Raw genomic sequence first — 17,055 nt, 5'->3', positions numbered from 1 at the left:
CTGGATTCCCACTGTCACCATTGCAAACGGAATCATCATAACGACCCATGACCCAAGGTCAAGCCAAAACAAGGTCCGAAGAAAGATGCAAGCCTCACCTGGATGACACCACCATACTAGGTCACGCGAAAACAAAAATTTAAAGGGAAATTATCGAAGCCTTCAAGATCAGGACTATTGGAACAGAAAACTGCATCAGCACACCGTCGATAGCCCTCGAAGATAGCGAGATAGAATTGTTGAGGTCACAGGCCAAATTATAGATAGGAAGTCGAAGGAAGTTTTTTCGGATGCAATTTGTTCAATTCTTTCTTTCACTCTTTCTTCACTCTTTCTTGCTCTCCATAAAAGCGTGAAACCATTTGAAACAAATCTTTTGAAAGTACGCGCTTCGTCTGTCTGTCTTCACGTCATCCTGTACCACTTGGCGCGATTTCCTCAGTTTGAGGTACCCGTCCAATCAGGAGTCTCTCAGAGATCCGTCTTGGCCCCATCACTTTTTCTTATTTATATTTTTGACTTATCCAACTGTGTTTCTAACTATATCTTTTCTCTGATGACTGTGTAATCTACCGTAATATAACTAATGCTTCCGATACGATATTACTCCAGACTGGCTTAAATAATATTGCTTCTTGGTGCTCTCTTTAGCAGATGGAACTGAACACTGCGAACTGCAAAACAATGCGAATTTCCCGCACTCAATCATCTTGTGCCAGCTACTCTATTATTCATTTTCCACTTGATTTTGCTTTGGCTTATAAGTACCTTCGAGTACACATTACAAATAACTTTTTTTGGAAGACTCCTATTAACTACATAACATCCAAAGCTAATCGCATGCTTGAGTATATAAAACGTAACTTTTCACTGGCACCATCTTCACTTAAGAAAACAGTTACGTCTGACCCAATCCGACCTATGTCCGACCCAATCTCGAGTTCGCTTCATCCATATGGGACCCTGGCCATGTATCACTGAATGAAATCTTGGAGGGTGTACAAAATTCCTCTGTTCCTTGTATCCTCAATCATTAGCACCGCACGGCAAGCGTCACTAGCATGAAAGAAAGTAAATTTGCCCCCTATCGCTGTCCGTGGTAAGATTTCTCATATTTCCCTCTTCCATAAGATTTACCATCATATCGACCAACTCAGATCGCGCCTGATAACAGGTGCCGCTCAAGTTTCTGCACGTGTTGAACATCGCTATAAAGTCGCCATACCTCGCCAAAATATTATGACGTATGCACATTCATTTCTACCAAAAATATCCCGTGACTGGAACCACCTACCTGCTGCCCTAGTCTCTATCACTGACAACCATCGCTTTCGTATTTCATTGACTAACATATCTTGAAGTCTTTTTTGTTATTATTATTATTACTCGCAATTAGCGTTTATGATGTTCAGTATGCATGTTCCTTTATTTTTTTAATACGTTGGAACGAATGCTTCTGTCTTTATATGATGCATTCTGTTCAACCAATCTATTGCGTCTTTGCACCCTTTGTTGCCTTTCTTTTCTCCTTCATTCTCTTGCCTTTATTTTTTTCTCTGCTTCATGAAATTTCAGAGTGTCATTTGTATTTCCGCCCCTTCCCTATACAATGCTTTTGTAAGCCTTGAGGACAAAATAAATGAATAAATAATATAGAACTCCTCTACGTAGCCAGAAATATCCTGATTACCGAGGAATCCCACACCTAGTTCTCGTCTATCCGCTAATCGGCGAAAGCACAGTGTGTGTTCGCCCTTTACCACTGTATACGCCTCACCTATCTTCCAAACGTCACTAAACTCAATGACATCCCATTTAATACTCGCAAGTTCCCCCATCGAACAGCACTGCTAGCCTCACTGGATAAGGTTCTTGAAATTGAAATTTAAATTGAAAGTTTATTTCTCCACACACATTACAGTGGGAAAAGGGGACACCGGGAAAAAAGCTGCGTAATGCCGCTTGAAGTAGCACCCAGTGCCCCAAGAATACATCGACAGCAGTGTGTGTCGCGAACATCAGGCTTAGCTTAATATCCCCATCAAAGAAAGAAAAAGGACAACAACAGTATAACCCTGATCGCGCACACAACAAAAGAAATGCACATAGATAATAGGAAAAACATACGTCACGATACACCAAACATATTTACAATGATGCCACAATAGACTCGAAAATGCACAAGACAGATAACTGATTCTTTGAGATGCCTTGTATAGATATACTATTTGCTGCCAATATGTTAAGGTTTTTTTCCTAAGTTATAGGGTAAGGACTGTTTACTATATGAAGTATGGCAAAAGGGTAGAAGCGAGGGTAAAAGACATTGTGTATTGTAAACTGGTGTGTATTGATGTCGACTAAAGGCTGCAAGCAAGAGTTGATTATTTGTTTTACCTGCATTTTTGTATGCACGTAAAATTTTAACGGGTGCAATATATCAAGAGACAAAATACCATATTGCTCAAAATAAGGAAACACATGAAGGCCAGGGTACATTTGCAATCAATCTGACAACAGGTTTCTATGCAACTAATGAATGAATGAATGAATGTTTATTTCAGGCAGGCAAGACACAAAAAATACACGTCTGACCAAAAGGCACGAATGCCTGACGAGTGTCACTCTCTCAATGCACGCAACACCTCAGCATAGGGTGAGAAAAAAAGAATCTGTTACATGCACTAAAGAGCAGAGAACAACGGTAAAAATAATAGAGGCATTGACACAGAGCGGCACTTGTGTTATGCTTCGTTTTTGTACCCCAGACACTTATGCAATAGGTAATAATAGGAAGTTAGTATGCATTATAGATAGGGATCTATATCTTTGTTGGAAATGTGTATCTATGTCGACAGAGAACACCACTGACTCGGCTTTTTTTCTTGCGGATAGTGTTGATATATGTATGCCCCAACTCAAGGTTTCCGTGAGCACCACACCGAGGCATTTTATATTGTCTACAACTTCAATTCTAGCGTTACCCAGCATGAGATGAAAATTCATTGAGATAGACTTATTCTCTGGACAAAAGATAATTGCATTAGTTTTCCTAGCATTTACTCTTAAAAAATTATTTCCCGACCATTCGCGCAAGTATTCTAAAAATTGGTTTCCATACAATAATAGATCTCTTTCATTATCACTGGGCAAAAGCATTGTGAAATCGTCGGCGTGCAGCTCTTAAAGTCACAGGTAAGTGCATGTAAAATATATCATTAATATCGATATTGAAGAGCAAGGTTGTAAATGCCTACCAGTACTACCAGTACCGGTGCGAGTTAGTTAATCACAAACTTAAAAGGCCTTATTTGAAAGCCGTCTTTATCCTCTGCTTTACTAGCTTTTAGGTTTGTGAATACAGTCATTATTTCGTGCTCTCTTACAAGCTCAAAAAACATCGACTCAGGAACACTTGGTGTTTGATAGCCATACCATGTGGTACAAGTGAAAGGACCGCAAAGGTCCTTTGTGAAATTAACAAAAAAAGTGTTTCGTTCATTTGAAAGCTCTTCGCACTTAATAAGTTTACCATCCCTTATGATGCTATCAATTGTAGTCTTTGTATTAAAATTTAAAATTTTATTCACATGATCCCATGGTTTAAAAGTTTAGCTGGGCGATCTAGAAAACTCTTTAGTGGAGTATGCAAGCTTTGCATTGCGTAGCTCCTTACTGAGGTGGTTCGGGAATTTTTTATACTGTTTAAGTTTTGCGGAATTCCTAGACCTCAGAAACTGCCCGTACAGTCTTTATTTTTTTATCTATTTTACGCAGTAACTCTTCGGTGACCCAAGGTTTCTTTGCTCTACGTTTACGACTACATACTGGTGGGAAACACTTATCGTAAACTGCCTTTCATTTAGCTAACAGAGTATCATATGCTTTGTTAAATTCTTTGAGGCATTCAATATCTTCTCATGTTCTTCAATATCTTTTCAATGGCGTAGAGGTAGAGCGTCCGCATCGCATACAAGAGGACCGGGCTTCAAATCCTGGTGCCACACAATGCTCCACTAGGTTTAAAATAAAGAAAAAAAATCAGCGTGTCGATGGAATCGCATAACCAGGCCTGGGGTGCGGCCTGATCTCGGTGACCAGAACCGGCAACGCACTCCCTAACCAGAATAGGACTTAGCCACCCTGGTGTAGTACTTGGCCACAACCTTCTATGAATAAACCAATTAACCCTCGGCCCTCAGTCCCCAGCGCCTGCGGATCAACTGACCACGGTGGCGGTCAGACCTGTGGCGCAGCGGAGGGTGCTAAGAATTTCTGGCTCCGGACAGGCCGCCATTGAAATCTGAACCTGGCAACGTGTAACGTTAGAGCTAGGCTAGCCTAGCAATGCCGCTCGAGGAACTAGCAGGAATTAAATGGGATGTCACAGGACTTAGTGAAGATAGGAGGGCAGGTGAGGCGTATACAGTATACTAAAGGATGGACACATACTGTGAGCGGGGAGAAACTATGTATCTTTCCAATAAAACCCCACACCCTAAATCGGTGAAGAGGAAACTATGCATAGGTAAAAACCAGATGTATGCGTTAAGAGACAAGGAGGGCAATGTCATTAGCAACATGGATGATATAGTTAACGCAGCTAAATAGTTCTACACAAATCAGCACAGTATCCAATGTAATCAGAGCATTAATGAGAGAGACAGTAGCTCACAGTAATGCGTCATCCCACCAGTAACGAAAGAGGAAGAAAAGAAAGCTTTAGGAGCAATGGAAACGGGAAAAACAGCTGGGGAGGATCAGGTAATGGCAGATCTGCTGAAAGACGGAGGGGAGATCGTGCTAGAAAAAACTATCCACCCTGTATACGTAATGCCTTATGACCTCGACCGTACCAGAAGCTTGGAAAAATGCAAAGCTTATCTAAATTCATAAGAAGGGAGACGCCAAGGACTTGAAAAATTATAGACCGATCAGCTCACTATCCGTTGCCTACAAGGTATTTACTAAGGTAATCGCAAATAGAGCGAGGCCAACCTCAGACTTTAATCAACCAGATGATGAGGCAGGCTTTCGTAAAGGATATTCCACAATAGATCATAATGCCGCCAATATTTGCAGTGTTTGTTCGTTTTTCAAATCTGCCGCGACACCACCTTATCGCTTTGTTTGCGACGCAAGACGCGACTAGATTTATCTCGATTGATCGCAGCCAGGCAAAGCTGATTGGTCGTTTACAGTCCCCACCGATCCTTGCGCATTTTGATGAAAACGCCGATACTGAAGTTCATACCGACGCAAGCAGCGTGGGACTAGGCGCCGTTCTCGTTCAAAAAAGTGCCGGGCTGGAGAAGGTCATCGCATACGCTAGCCGTTCCCTTTCCAAGGCCGAGGCTAACTACTCGACCACTGAGAAGGAGTGCCTTGCCATCATCTGGGCTACGTCGAAATTCCGCCCCTACCTCTACGGACGGCCGTTCAAGGTGGTCAGCGACCACCATGCGCTCTGCTGGCTTGCCAATTTGAAGGATCCCTCTGGCCGACTCGCTTGATGGAGTCTGCGTCTCCAGGAGTTTGACGTCACCGTCGTTTACAAGTCCGGACGCAAGCACACTGACGCCGATTGCCTCTCACGATCGAGCCCCTGTAGATGCACCGCCGCTGGACGACGATGAGGACGCCTTCCTGGGACCCATCAGCGCAAGCTCTTTTGCTCAGCAGCAACGCTCGGACCCCAACCTAAAAGGCCTCATCGAGTACCTGGAAGGCAAGGTTTCTTCACCCCCCGCTTCATTCAAGCGAGGACTGTCTTCTTTCTGTGTGCAGAATGAGGTCCTTGTGAAGAAGAACTTTACAGCGAACAAAACAGCCTACCTCCTTGTTGTACCTACTTGTCTCCGCGAAGAAGTTCTACAGGCTTCACACGACGAGCCGACAGCTGGACATCTCGGGTTTACTCGCACCCTCCGCCGCATTCAAGACAAGTATTACTGGCCCCGACTGTCTGCCGATGTCGCACACTATGTGAAAACATGCCGAGATTGTCAGCGACGAAAGACTCCTCCCACACGACCAGCAGGACTTCTGAACCCCATTGAACCTCCCTCAAGACCCTTTCAGCAGATTGGCATGGACTTGCTTGGCCCTTTTCCAACGTCAACATCTGGAAATAAGTGGATCATCATAGCGACCGACTACCTGACCCGCTACGCCGAGGCGAAAGCCCTACCGAACGGAACAGCAGCAGAAGTGGCCAAATTTTTCGTGGAGTGCATTCTTCTTCGACACGGCGCCCCCGATGTGCTCATCACGGACAGAGGAACAGCATTTACGGCGGAACTCACGCAAGCCATCCTGCGCTACAGCCAAACCAGCCACCGGAGGACAACTGCATACCATCCGCAGACCAACGGACTGACCGAGCGCCTGAACAAAACCATCGCCGATATGCTCGCTATGTATGTCGATGCCGAACATAAAACCTGGGATGTCATCCTGCCTTACGTCGTCTTCGCCTACAACACCGCAGTGCAGGAGACCACCCAGATGACGCCTTTTAGGCTCGTCCATGGCAGGGATGCCACGACCACGCTAGACGCCATGCTGCTTAACGTTACAGAAGAAAAGAACGTCGACGTTGCCGCCTACCTTCAACGCGCAGAAGAAGCTCGAAGGCTTGCCCGATTACGGATCAAAGATCAGCAGCGGTCCGACGCCAGACGCTACAACCTACGAAGACGCAACGCGGAATACAAGCCAGGAGACCAAGTCTGGGTGTGGACGCCCATTCGCCGCCGTGGATTGAGTGAAAAGCTTTTGCGCCGCTATTTCGGCCCGTACAAGGTTCTTCGTCGGCTGGGTGAACTGGATTATGAAGTCATCCCTGACGCAATGACTGCATCCCAGCGACGCCGCGTACGACCAGAAGTTGTCCATGTAGTCCGTCTGAAGCCGTATTATGCGCGCTAAAGGCCGCTGCATTTCCATGCTCTTTTTTCGCAAGATCTGTTTTTTTCCCTTACTAGTCGCATTATTTGTTTTAATGCATCGGGTCGATGCTTCTTTGAGAGGGGAGTAATGCCGCCAATATTTGCAGTGTTTGTTCGTTTTTCAAATCTGCCGCGACACCACCTTATCGCTTTGTTTGCGACGCAAGACGCGACTAGATTTATCTCGATTGATCGCAGCCAGGCAAAGCTGATTCTACGTTGTTCCGGAATGTTCTAGTAACTTTGCGCCCTTTATCTCGAATGTTCGCTATTAGCTTTAAATTGAGCACGGCCGACAGCGGCGGGCATATTCTGTTCGACGACCGCCGAGCACGCTTGTCGCTTCGCCGCCGCCGAGTGATTCAGTCCATTTTGGGTGCAAGTCAGCCCAATAAACAGTTTTCTTTTAGAAGACTCTTTCATTCATCTTCATCGCTGCTTCGACTGCCGTCACCACTACGTGACAATATTAACACTTCAATAAAACGGAGAGTTGAGCGAGTTGGTACATACTGCTGGGAATAACAGCGCTGAGACGAGGGACAAAGAAAGAAGAAGACAACAGGACCGGCGCTGACTAACAACTGAACGTTTATTAGTAAAAACATGCAATATAAACTCCTTTGACAACCACGGGCGCGTGTGCAACACCAAAAGCCACAGTGATACACCAATCACTTGAATCCAGATACATTAATTCACGGTCCTGAACTGTTACAGAGGGGGTGCTCACGCATGAGTCAATGTTTTTATGAATATGAAACGCTTTGCTGATTTCCCTTGTTAGTTTATGTTTGTGTTTGTACAGGATTCTAGTTTTATTAAAAATGGGTGTACATGATTTTTCAGAAGAATCAGGTTGGTTATTCCGGGGACATTTGCTGTAATGTAAAGCCAGATTTGAGGACGGGGCCCGTTTCAAAGAAGTGTTGTGGTCTCGTAGGCGGGTGTTCAAGCACCTTCCTGTTTGTCCTATATAGGTCTTCCCGCACGTGAACGGCACTTCATACACAACCCCTTCAGCACAAGGGACAAACCTCAGGTCATGCTTTATCTGGCACCCTCCTTTAGTTTTTCTTCGTTTCTTTTATCTTTCCTGGCCTTTCTATCTACAATGGCACATAATTTGCCGTTCGGTGAATGTACGGTAGAACAGCAATTTTCTTTTTATCTTTTTGTGAAGGTTCCTGAGATTCTCTCCTTTTGACCTTTTTAAGTAACTTACTGCAAGCAAGTACTAAGACATCATCATCAAGCATATTCACACTATCAATCAGATGTTAGAGAAATGCGCAGAATATAATCAACCACTATATATAGCCTTCATTGATTACGAGAAAGCATTCGACTCAGTGGAAACATCAGCAGTCATACAGGCATTGCGTAATCAGGGTGTAGAAGAACCTTATGTCAAAATACTGGAAGATATATATAGCAACTGCATAGCTACAATAGTCCTCCATAAAGTCGGCAATAAAATTCCAATAAGGAAGGGCGTCAGGCAAGGAGGCGCCATCTCGCCAGTGCTATTCACCGCCTGTTTACAGGAGGTATTCCGAGGCCTGATTTGGGAACAGTTGGGAATAATAGTAAATGGAGAATACCTAAATAATCTACGATTCGCTGATGACATTGCCTTGCTGAGTCACTCAGGAGGTGAACTGCAAATCATGATCAATGAATTAGACAAGCAGAACAGAACGCTAGGTTTAAAAATTAACATGCAGAAAACCAGGGTAATGTTCAATAGCCTAGCAAGGGAACAGCAGTTCAAATTTGGAAGCGAGGTGTTGGAAATGGTAAAGGAATACATCTACTTAGGGGAGGTAGTGAACACTGATCAGGATCATGAGAGGGAAATAAATAGAAGGTTAAGAATGGGGTGGAGCGCGTATCGCAGGTTCTCGCAGATCATGAATAGCAGGTTGCCAATATCCCTCAAGAGAAAAGTGTACAACATCTGTATCTGACCGGTACTCACCTGCGGCGCAGAAACGTGGAGGCTAACAAAAAGAGTTCAGCTTATGTTAAGGACCACGCAGCGAGCCATGGAAAGAAAAATGATAGGTGTAACGTTGAGACCGGAAGCGGGCAGTGTGGATGAGAGAACAAACACGGGCTAATGACATCCTAGTCGAAATCAAGAGGAAGAAATGGGCTCGGGCAGGGCATATAATGCGAAGGTAAGATAACCGGTGGTCCTTAAGGGTAACGGAGTGGATTCCAAGAGAAAGTAAGCGTAGCAGGGGCGGATGAGATTAAGAAGTTTGCAGGCAAAAGGTGGATGCAGCTGGCAAAGGACATGGCTAATTGGAGAGACGTAGGAGAGGTCTTTGTCCTGCAGTGGGTGTAGTGAGGTTGATGATGAATGGATGTTATCTCACTAACGTCAATATAGAAAAGCTCAAGAGTGCTGTTGTCTATTCTTCTATATGATGCAGTCCTTTCTAGTATCGGAGTCAATATAGAAAAGCTCAAGAGTGCTGTTGTCTATTCTTCTATAATATGACGCAGTCCTTTCTAGTATTGGAAAAGAGCTGTGGTCTGGAATGAAGGCAAACACAGGAAGGTGGTCGCTGGCATCAGACAGAATTGTTCCAGAATGTGTGTTTGTTTTATCAATGTTAGTGATGATAAGTTCAATTCACGTTGCAGTCGAATAGCGTTGTAAGGAGTTCTTCCTGCAAATCAGAGTCAGTTATCATATAAACATTGATATCACCACCGAGAAACAACATAGTCTCGTTCAACGATACATGGTCCAAAAGACTCGATGACACGTAGCAATGTATCAAAATTTTCTTTGTGTGGACGATACAGCACACTATGCATGTGTTTCCAGACTTCCTACTGTTAAAATCTCAAACTGCTATTCACATGTACATTGCGTGTTTTCAGAGCCTGTACTCAAATACCACCGCCCCTGCAACCGCATCTATTAAGAACAAATTGACTATAATCATTAAGGTTTAGATAACTGGATTCATCGTGGTACCATGTTTCCATGAACATGATCATATCAAAAGAAAATTTAAAGGACTCAATGACGCTATTTCCTCACTTTTGTAACTTGCAGAACGACAATTCTTATGAAAAATTTTCATACAGACGAGTCAGTATTGCAGGCTAGCTCATTTAAGGCTCAAGAGGAAAGGAGATGGTGAGAAGCCATCTGGAAGCAAACAATCGAAAATGCACTGATGGATTTTTAGGTCAGTCAATTTTGACTACATTATTCATAGTGTTGATCTTGAGCAACGTGCTGTTCTCGTACTGACGCACGTAGATCTGATCATTGCGTACCTAGACAAACTTCCAACTCATCTCCTTTTTCCTGCCATTTGCTTTGCCAAGCAGTCGCTTCAGCTCTGGCCACAAATGTTCATTAACGAAACGAACTTTTTAGTCTGAAACCCAAAATCCACTCAAGTCAACCTGGCCTTCTGCGCCTTTTCGAGAACGGCATCTCAATTCCGCCTGCGTGTGAATTGAACGGCAATGTTTTTATCAGTTTCACTGTTTGCAACAGATGTTCTGTGGAGCACGTCGGAATCAGAAAGCGAGACGCTTTTTTTTACATACATGGTACATATGACGTCACTGTGGTCGCCAGGGTGCATGCCACCAGCAGTTGGATGATGTCGTGCTCCTGCTGTCTTGATTGCGATGAATGTGATTTGATAGTGGCACGGTGGTAGACATGAGGGGATACTTCCCTGGAGATGCAGAGCTAGAGGCGAAGAGTGCGATACACTGGATAAGGCAAAAATTGATATGTTCAAGGTTACGCTGGCAAGTGCCCCACTCCGCCCATTACACTGGAAGCTGTGCGTTTTTTTTTTTACATAAATGGTACTTATGACGTCAGTGTGGGCGCCAGGGTGCAAGGCACCATCAGTTGGATGATGTCGTGCTCCTGCTGTCTTGATTGCGATGAATATGATTTGATAGTGGCACGGTGGTGCACATGCGGGGAGACTTCCGTGGGGATGCAGAGCTAGTGACGAAGAGTGCGAAACACTGCATAAGGCAAAAATTATATGTTGAAGGTTACATTTGCAAGTGGCCCACTCTGCCTATTATACTGGAAGCTGTGCGGTGTTTTTTTTTCATAATTGGTACTTATGACGTCACTGTTGTCGCCAGGGTGCGAGGCACCAGCAGTTGGATGATGTCTTGCTCCGGTTGTCCTGATTGCGATGAATATGATTTGATAGTGGCACGGTGGTACACATGCGGGGAAACTTCACTGGAGATGCAGAGCTAGTGGTGAAGTGTGCGAAACACTGAATAAGGCAGAAATTGATATGTTGAAGGTCACACTGGCAAGTAGCTCACTCCGCCCATTACACTGGAAGCTGTGCGGTGTTCTTTTACATAAATGGTACATATGACGTCACTGTGGTCGCCAGGGTGCAAGGCATCAACAGTTAGATGATGTCGTGCTCCTGCTGTTTTGATTGCGATTAGTATGATTTGATACTGGCACGGTGGTACACATGCGGGGGACTTCCCTTGAGATGCAGAGCTAGTGACGAAGAGTGCGAAACACAAGGATAATGCAAAAATGAATATGTTGAAGGTTACACTGGCAAGTGGCCCACTCCGCCCATTACAATGGAAGCTGTGCGGTGTTCTTTTACATAAATGGTACAGACGACGTCACTGTTGTCGCCAGGGTGCAAGGCACCAGCAGTTAGATGATGTCGTGCTCCTGCTGTTTTGATTGCGATGAGTATGATTTGATAGTGGCGCGGTGGTACACATGCAGGGGACTTCCCTTGAAATGCAGAGCTAGTGACGAAAAGTTCGAAACACTGCATGAGGCAAAAATATATATATATATATTTTTGTTTTTGCATTTATTTCAGTCATGTACAATGGCTGAGGAGAAAGGAAAAAAAGCCACGCACGCGGCTTGACAAAGCTCCCATCTCCCGTAGCGGCTTGGCACGGCGATGACAGGCAGCAGTAAAACAATAACAAGAGAATGCATGAAATAACAAATATGTACAATATCTTCATAACAGATCACCAGAATAGTCTCGGTACTGTTACACACACGCAAATGATAGTTTAATCACAGCACATGGATACTTAGTTTATTTTACAGTTGGATATGATTCATTGTTTTGTAAGAACATATTTCTGATAGCGTTATATGAAACGGAAAGAATGGATTGATTAGTGAAAGCATTTCTATTAAGGAAAGATGGCAACACATACCTGAGTGTTTGAAAACCGTAATTTGTGCGTGGACAAGGTACATACCAATATTCGTAGTGTCTTGTGTTGTGAACAGCGGTATTTTCCCGTAGATTCGCAAGGTCAGAAAAAAATGTGGTGTCACTATGTACCTGAGATTTGTACTGCTGAATTACACGGTACTGATGAATAACCCTTGCATCCATAATGCGGTATTTTGCAAATAGAGCACTCGTATGTGCTAAGTATGTGGCACCCGCAATTGCTCTGACTGCATTTTTTTGTAATGTCAAAACCTTTTGAATATTAGTTTGCGTCGTTGTACCCCAAACCAAATGACAATATAACATGAGAGTCAAAGAGGGCATGGTAAATAACAAGTTTTGTCCTAGTAGGTATCATGCACTTTAACCTTCTGAGTATGCCGACAACGCGAGCTAGCTTACTCTCCATATGCTCGATGTGGTAGTCCCATAACATAAATTCATTGAAGTGAACGCCAAGTGTTTTTACAACATTAGTTATTTCTATTATATTACCACCCAATACTAAATCTGTATGTACAACCCATTTGACATTTTTAGCTCTAAAAAATATCGCCTTCGTTTTCCGTGTGTTTATTAGTAGGGAATTTTTTTCAGACCATGAGTTAAGTTTTCCCAACACGCTATTAGCCTTTTCTACTATATCATTCGCGTTGGTGCCGGTCAGAAATAAAGTAGTGTCGTCAGCGTAAATTACGTATTCTGTTTCCGAGTCAATCTGTACTAAATCATTAATATATACATTAAATAATAAGGGACCAAGGATACTACCTTGAGGTACACCATGCTTTATTTTATTGTAAGTAGAGCGATGATTATCTATAGAAACGTACTGATATCGGTCAGTTAAATAGCTGGTGATAAGAGATAGTGCTTTGTTCCGGACACCGTATGCAGAAAGTTTAAGAAGAAGAGTTTCGTGATGAATCCTATCGAAGGCTTTGGAAAAATCTATGTATATTCCAAGGGTTATTTGTTTACATTCAATGTTATTTAAGATTATTTCTTTTTGCTTCAAGAGAGCCATTTCAGTAGAGGACTTAGGTCTAAATCCAAACTGTCTTGGAGTTATCACGTTGTATTTTTCAAGAAAATTGGAAAGTCGTAAATGTATTGTTTTTTCCAAGCCCTTAGAAAAAATAGGCAATATAGACACTGGTCTATAATTACCAAGATCGTTTTTCGAACCACCTTTATAAAGAACAACTACTTTTGCTATTTTCATGTACGAAGGGAAAATGCCGGTAGTCAAAGACAAGTTATAAATATAAGTTAAAATTGGGCAGATAATGTCCAAGACGTACATAACAGGTTTCATTTTCAGTCCAAAAGCATCTTCACTGTTTGTATTGTTCATGCCTTTATATATATTAAGCACCTCATTTTCGTCACAACATGTTATAAAAATACTGTTACTTGTATGATTCGTAATGTAATCCAATGCCATATTGTTGTGTTCACTATCAACAAGTCCACTGAAATAGCTATTGTTGTGTTCACTATCAACAAGTCCACTGAAATAGCTATTAAACTTATTTGCGAGTGCGAGTCCACTATAACTAATGCCTTCCATTGTAATACTGTCAATTGTATTTGTAGAGTTAGGGTTCAAGACTCGATTCAACCTATTCCAAACTTTCTTTTGATCGGTCAGACCAGCGAACTTGTTAAGGTGATATGCATTCCTCGCTTTTCTTAAAGTTAAGTTCAGTTTGTTTCGGTACCTCTTGAACGTTGCCCACGATTCTGGACTGCGACTTTGTAAGAATTTCTGATAGAGGGAATTTTTCCTGGCAATCATTCAAAGAATATGCGAGGTAATCCAGGGTTTACGAGCTCGTTTTGGTTTCTTTACATCTTTGTACGGAAAACTGTTATGATATATACAAGCGAATATCTTCAGAAAACAACTAAACGCTATGTCAGCAGTCAATGCAGCAAAAACTGGTTCCCAGTTGACGTTCATTATTTTGCGTCGAAATGTTTCTAACGTGGTTGGGGTGATCTGCTGTATTTTTACATTTGTTTGTTTACAGGTTGATTTTAATACAGGCACACTATTACATACGATGTAAACAGGCAGGTGGTCACTAATAGCATAATTAATAACCCCGGTTGAGAGCACATTTGTTGCGTTATTTGTAATCAGCAAATCAAGAAGTGTTGCCGTAGTGGGTGTTATGCGTGTAGGTGATGCCACAACATTTACAAGACAATATGATTCCATTAGTAATGATAGTCGTGACTTTCTGGGTGTATTTCCATGCATATCGACATTGAAATCACCACCTATATATACAGTGTAATTATATTCAGTGGCAAATTGAAAAACATGCTCCATATAGTGAAAAAAGTTCTCAACACAACCATTCGGGGGGCGATACACAACAGTGAAGAGGTTCTTATTGCTACAAACTGAGAGCACCTCATAATCAGGTGTAACCGAAGTAATCTCATCAACCCTTTCACACTGAACACTATCAAGCACAAACAAAGAAACGCCTCCACCTCTTCTGCTTGTTCTGTTTAGGAAGTAAGACTGATAGTTGAGCAGCTCAGGACAATCAACTTTGTCTTTGACCCATGTCTCAGTAAGCATTACCACAGAGAACATGAATTTAAACTGTTCAAGGAATGCACGTAAAATGTCATGTTTATCGCGAACAGACTGAATATTCAAACATAGCACTGAAAAATGGTTAGACTGACCCTGAACCTGATTATTAATATCATTTGGAGAGAGGTAAGTATCACCCATCTAGAAGGAACTAATTACAATCAAGAGCAGTGACTCACTGCAACAGCCCCCTCAAATCGTCATCGCATCGAATCATGTGTGCCAGTTCCCCGTTCGCCTTTCGTACAAGCACTTTGTTGTTCCGGTTCCAGGCATACTTGTAGGCATTCGCATCAGCCCATTTCTTTGCAGAATCGAGAAGCGTTCTGTTCAACCGAGTCAGGTTTTCTACGATTGAGACCTCAGAGTCAGACGTTCTGAGTGATTTGTTTTTCAAAAACCATTGATCTCTGAGCTTCTGGGAAGTGAAACGAACTAACACACCTGGAACTTTGCCTTGTTTCGCGGGAAGCCTGTGTACGGCATCCACATCGCCTTTGCACAGCTTAGGAAGCTCAATTGAGTGGGCCACATCATTCACTTTTTCAAGCAAATTCTCACCATCTGACTCCGAAATGCCATGGAATACCAAATTTTGCCGTCTACTCCTCCACTCCAAATCATTCACAGTGACCTTCAGATGATTCACTTCCTCATTGTTACTACAACTTTCAAGGACAACAACTCGCTTTCGAAGTTCCTTAATCTCTGCCTCTTGTCTAGCCATTGTTTTTAACACTTCATCATATTTCTCTGACATCATATTGATCGACTTGTCAATATTGTCAACTTTTTCTGGAAGATGTTCAAGTTTCTCAAGTCTTGCAAGGATAGCACTGAGAATGACAGGTATATTGACTTCGTCTCCCTCCTTGCCGCCTCCCGCCCCTCTCAGGCGTGACGAATAGCATGTGCCACATTTCCAGACCTCGAAAAAAGCCTCAGCCTTTCCCTTCGCAGCAGCCTCAGACACCCCAGAACATTTTCCTAGGTGGAACAAGTTGCTACATTCAGAGCATTCCATTACACGGCCTTTGGCTGGAATTGCTTTCGAACATGCCGCACATATTTTATCGCGGCCAGCCATGTCTTATCTAACACGGGCCAACAAGTCAAAAAGGCACAGCACAAAGCAAGACACTTTCGGCAGCGGTGGCAGCAGGGTAAGACCAAGACTGAAAATGTAAAGGCGAAAGCACCAACCTGCAACCAGTTGTACGGAGCAATTAGGCTGCGAACCGCTGTCTGCCACCACCGCAGCCGAAGTGACGAGCAGTGGGCGTGACAGGAGCGGCACAAATCATTCCGGTGATAGCAGCTTGGTGACGCTAGCAGCAGTAGTTGCTTGAGGAAACGAAATGCCGTGCATCCACAGCCGATCAGTTCAAAGAAGGTCACTGCAGGTCCCACAGTCTTGGGAATTCCAGGCGAAGGAGAAATCCGTCGCGCAGTCTGCAACCTGCAACCAGTTGTACGGAGCAATTAGGCTGCGAACCGCTGTCTGCCACCACCGCAGCCGAAGTGACGAGCAGTGGGCGTGACAGGAGCGGCACAAATCATTCCGGTGATAGCAGCTTGGTGACGCTAGCAGCAGTAGTTGCTTGAGGAAACGAAATGCCGTGCATCCACAGCCGATCAGTTCAAAGAAGGTCACTGCAGGTCCCACAGTCTTGGGAATTCCAGGTGAAGGAGAAATCCGTCGCGCTGTCTGCAACCTGCAACCAGTTGTACGGAGCAATTAGGCTGCGAACCGCTGTCTGCCGCCACCGCAGCCGAAGTTACACTAGCAAGTGGCCCACTCCGCCCATTACACTGCAAGCTGTGAGGTGTTTTTTTACATAACTGGTACTTATGACGTCACTGTTGTCACCAGGGTTCAAGGCACCAGCATTTGGATGATGTGGTGCTGCTGATGTCTTGGTTGCGATGAATGTGATTTGATAGTGGCACGGTGGTACACGCGCGGTAAGACTTCCCTGGAGATGCAGAGCTAGTGACGAAGAGTGCGAAACACTGGATGAGGCAAAAATTGATATCTTGAAGGTTACACTGGCAAGTGGCCCCGCTCCGCCCATTACACTGGAATCTAACCGCTTTGTTCATCAATTCATCTTTGGTACTAGGCGCGAACACATACAGAACACAAGGAAGGGAACGGGACAAAGCGACTTGTCCCGTTCCCTTCCTTGTGTTCTGTATGTGTTCGCTCCTAGTACCAAAGATGAATTGTGACCAATTC

At 43.6% G+C, this 17,055-nt stretch overlaps 1 protein-coding gene across 6 annotated transcripts in view; it reads right to left on the bottom strand.

Moving 5' to 3' along the window:
- LOC144124414 (uncharacterized) overlaps positions 1-16,460 on the bottom strand; it is an 88,181-nt gene extending 71,721 nt beyond the window's left edge. For all 6 annotated transcript variants that reach the window (XR_013313157.1, XR_013313160.1, XR_013313159.1 and 3 more), the window contains exon 1: positions 16,020-16,460. The gene's annotated coding sequence lies outside the window, so the exon portion shown is untranslated. The remainder of the gene's footprint in view (positions 1-16,019) is intronic.
- Positions 16,461-17,055: the final 595 nt, after the last annotated feature.

Source organism: Amblyomma americanum, chromosome 3 (genome assembly GCF_052857255.1).
Source record: "Amblyomma americanum isolate KBUSLIRL-KWMA chromosome 3, ASM5285725v1, whole genome shotgun sequence".
NCBI classification, from domain to species: domain Eukaryota; kingdom Metazoa; phylum Arthropoda; class Arachnida; order Ixodida; family Ixodidae; genus Amblyomma; species Amblyomma americanum.
This window is presented reverse-complemented; position numbering and strand designations above follow the sequence as displayed.